The sequence below is a fragment of the Gavialis gangeticus genome, unplaced genomic scaffold, assembly GCF_001723915.1.
Source record: "Gavialis gangeticus isolate Ggan-Ray unplaced genomic scaffold, GavGan_comp1, whole genome shotgun sequence".
NCBI lineage: Eukaryota > Metazoa > Chordata > Crocodylia > Gavialidae > Gavialis > Gavialis gangeticus.
The window spans coordinates 30,286,928-30,291,161 of record NW_017729027.1 but is presented as its reverse complement, the minus strand read 5'-3'; the positions used below and the strand labels follow the sequence as shown (position 1 = coordinate 30,291,161).

Below are 4,234 nucleotides of genomic sequence, written 5' to 3'. Positions count from 1 at the left end.
GGGCCCCCAGGATCATGGCTGCCTCCCACTTTCATGGCAATGGGGTCTTTTTCCTTGCCTCAAATGCCACTGCAGAAGAGGTGGTGAAGAGGGGGATTGTGGTGGAGGGCGAGTACATCCTCATTGAGTCTCTAGAAGATCTGGGGACCAGGGTAGTCTTCAGCTCTATCCCTCCCTAAATCCCCAATTGGGCCCTGGTCCCCCAGCTTCAAACCCTGGGGAGAATTATCTCCCCAGTGATGGCCCTCTGACTGGGGTGACAAAACCCTGGCCTCCACCACACGCACACTTTCCATCACCAAGTCACTGTCCAGCTGGCAGTGGGAGCATGGCTGGAGGCTACGGGGTGCCTCATAATTTCTTATCAGGGGGCCCTGGTGAGAATTTTCTATACACTGGGGGTATACACCCAGTGCCTGGTGGATCTCTTCCCTCCCCTTCCCAGGAAAACTTCACCTCCAGCCTGCCCCATAGTCCTGCACCAGAGTGGCTCATGGTGGGGTCCCCTAATCAATGGGCCGATCTCATCGGGAACCCTGCATAGACCCTGCTTCAGCTCTACCCCACCATTTTGTGAAGGAGCCCCACTCCTATCCTTACCCCCACCCCTGTCCCAGGGGTATGCAGAGCTCTCCCATACCAAACAGAGTCTGGTGACTTAGCAGACTAGGGGGTTCAGATGATGCTGGAAGAGCCCTCTTAGCTCCAGGATCAGGAGGAGGATACCCAAGAACCACCAGGCTCCATGGAGCCTGAAGGCTTCTTGGTCCCAGTAATCCCCAGGGATCAGATGCTTGCATTTCTTAACCATGGCTACACCTGTCAGTCTGCCAGCAAGGTACAGGCAGCCTTGGACCACTGCGGAGATTTTGACAGCATCCTCGCCACTGCGAGGATGCTGGCTGGGGAAGGCAAGGGGCCCATAAGCTGCAATATCCAAATCTATAGGTGGGCCTGCAGTTTCATATATGGCCTCTATACTTATGGGATAGTGCTACACAAACCAGCAGGCCCCACAACAGGCATTGAGATGTGCGAGGCCCCTGCTGAACCATCTATTCCACCCCCACACCCATGAGGTCATTTAAGATTGTGACCCTCAATGTCCATGGCTGCAGGAAGGATCTCTGGAGGTGCCAGGTGCTCTCCTTCCTTCAGGAGGGAGGGTAACCCATGGTATTCTTGCAAGAGACCCTGAGGGCTCCAGTCAGTGAGCCAAATTGGTGGCTGGAGTGGGGAGGCAGGGTCTTTCTTTAGTCACCTCTCAGCCACCTCATGTGGGGTAGCCACCCTGTTTTCCCTAGGTCTGCAGCCAGAGGTTCTCCAGGATGTTCAGGTGGTGCCAGGATGCCTGCTGCATCTCTGGGTCCAGGTGCAAGGGTTGGTTCTTAACTTTCTGAACATGTACCCCCCTGTGAAGGACCTGGAGTTGGTGGATTTCTTCTGCCAGGCGGCCACATACATCGGCACCCTCAACCCTCATGAGTGCCTGGTCCTTGGCAGGGCCTTTAACATCACCCTAGATGCGTGAAACTGGTCAGGCAAGGAGCTGAACCAGGCCTCTGTGGGCAACCTTCGGGAGATCCTGAAGGTGGAGGTCTGGTGTGCCTGTCACCCCACTGAACCCCCTGCCTTCATCTATGTGAGAGTGGCGAAGGAGCAGGTATGCCATTCCCAGTTAGACCGGGTTTATATCCCTGCCTCACTTTGCCCAGGCCCACTCCTCTGGCATCTGGCTGACCCCTTTCAGTGATCACCACCTTGTCTGGGCCCAGGCCACGCTGGTTGGCCTACTGGCATTCAGTGCCCAGCTGCTGGAGAATCTGGGCTTCACGGAGGCTTCCCAGGAGTTCTGGCTGGCCTGGCAGGAGCAACGGGCAGCTTACCCTCAGCTCAGAGATGGTGGGATGTGGAGAAGATGCACATCCAGCTTTTTTGCTGAGGCTACATTTGGGAGCACACCCAGCAGAGGGAAGTGGTTTGGGAGCAGCTCAAGTGGGAAGTGCTGTGCTGATCCTGCTGCTGAAGAAGTGAGATCACTGCAACCTAAGAAATTGGCATCCTGTGTCCCTCCTGTGCATGAACTACAAGGTGGTAGTGAAGGCCATCTTGCTGCACCTGTGGTCCCTGCTGATGGACATGATCCATTCTGCCCAGACATGCATGGTCCCTGGACATCCCATCTTCGACAACCTGTGCCTGATTCAGGACCTCCTAGAGCTAGCGTGTCAGGAGAGCCTGTTTTTTGCCCTCCTATCCCTGGACCAGCAGAAGACATTTGATAGAGTGGATCAAGAGCACAGGCATGCTGCAGGGCTTTGGCTTTGGGCCCTGCTTCATGTGGGCTCTCCAGGTGCTGTACGCCTCTGCATAATGTTTGGTCCAGCTCAACTGGACCGTGACGGAGTCCATCCCATTCAGGAGAGGGGTGCATTAAGGCTGCCCACTATCAGGCCAGCTGTACACCTTGGCCCTGGAGCCCTTCCTCATTCTCCTGTGGAAGCAGGTGGTGGGGTTGATGCTCTGGGAGCTGGCAGTGCAGCTGGTCCTGTCAGCATATGCTGAAGATGTACTCCTCATGCTCCAGGACTTGGGCAACCTGGTGCAGAAGGAGGCCTGCCAGGCATTGTACTTGGAGGCCTCCTCTGCCTGGGTCAATTGGGTCAAGAGCTTTGGCCTGGCAGTGGGTGACGGGTGGTAGGTGGGGTCACTCCCACACATGGTCCATGTGATCTGCTGCAGTATAGCCTCACTGCTCTACTTGGGGATCTACCTATCCCCCACAGGCCTCTCCCTGCCAGAGAACTGGCACAAGCCGGAGGCAACGGTGGTGGAGTGGCTCCACGCATGGGCAGGGCTCCTTCGATGTCTCTCCCTGTGTGGAAGAGTGCTGGTGCTGAACCAGCTGGTCCTGTTCATGCTCTGGCACCACTTACACATCCTGCCTGTGCCGCCTGAGGTCCTGGAGGGACTCCAGAGATGGGCACTGGAGTGTTTCTGGCTGGGACAGCATTGATTTGTTGCAGCAGTCCTGAGCCTCCCCTTGTGGGAGGGTGGCCAGGGCCTGGTTTGCCTGCACAGCCAGGTCTGGGCATTCTGCCTTCAGGCCCTGCAATGACTTCTAGATACTGTCAGCAGCCACATGACATGGGGTCACCTGGGACCCTTTTTCCTCCAGCACTTCAGGGGGCACCAATATGCTTGGCAACTCCTCAGCCTGCAGGGCTTCTCCCTGCAGGACCTGCAAGGGATGACAGATTTCTAGCAGGACCTCCTCCAATCCTGGAGGCTGGTGTCTGCCTCTAGATCCCCCACAACAGTTGCCCAGGGTACCGACCTGCTTATCGAGCCTCTCCTATGGAACCCCCAGCTAGAGGTGCCGACAGCAGAGGCAACCCAGTTGTGACAGAGGTTGATCCTGGCTGGTGTCACCAATATTGGAGACCTCCTGGACTATGATAGGCAGGAGTGGGTGGACCCCACTGTGCTCGCCTGGCACATGTGTCTTCCTATGACACATGCAACCTGCCATCTGGTCTAGGATGTGAAATCTGCCCTACCTCCCCACACCCTAGCCTTGTTGACCAGGCCCTGTGCAATGGCAGTTCCCACCCTGCCAAGTCCTCCAGCCCACTGGAATTTGTCTTGGGGTGGGGAGGTCTTTGCCCAGCTTCACAGCGCTCCCCGTTCCACCACCTGAGCTGGCTGGAGGACACCAGACCGATCTGCTTTTCCACCGTTCATAGTTTCATAGTTTCATAGTTTCTAGGGTCAGAAGGGACCTGAGTAGATCATCTAGTCCGACCCCCTGCCATGGCAGGAAAGATTACTGGGGTCAAATGACTCCAGCAAGGTGTTCATTTAACCTCCTCTTAAAACCCCCCAAGGTAGAAGCCAGCACCACTTCTCTTGGAAGTTGGTTCCAGATCCTAGCCACCCTGACAGTGAAGTAGCGTCTCCTGATATCTAGCCTAAAACTACCCTCTGCCAGCTTGTGACCATTATTCCAGGTCACTCCTGGCAGTGCTGGGGGAACAGGGACTTCCCCAGTGCCTGCTGATCCCCCCTGACTAGTTTGTAACAGGCCACTAGATCCCCCCTCAGCCTTCTCTTCTGGAGGCTGAACAGGTTCAGGTCTCGTAGCCTCTCCTCATAAGGCCTGCCCTGCTGCCCCCTTATCATATGAGTGGCCCTCCTCTGGACCCTCTCCATGTTGTCCACATCCCTCTTGAAG

General features: G+C 56.2%; 1 long non-coding RNA gene across 1 annotated transcript in view; it reads left to right on the top strand.

Annotated features, from left to right (window-relative positions):
* Positions 1-1,314: 1,314 nt before the first annotated feature.
* Positions 1,315-4,234, top strand: part of LOC109299856 — a 7,321-nt gene continuing 4,401 nt past the window's right edge. Inside the window, exons 1-2 of the long non-coding RNA XR_002098031.1 lie at positions 1,315-1,330; positions 1,977-1,978. This is a non-coding gene — a long non-coding RNA (uncharacterized LOC109299856). The remainder of the gene's footprint in view (positions 1,331-1,976; positions 1,979-4,234) is intronic.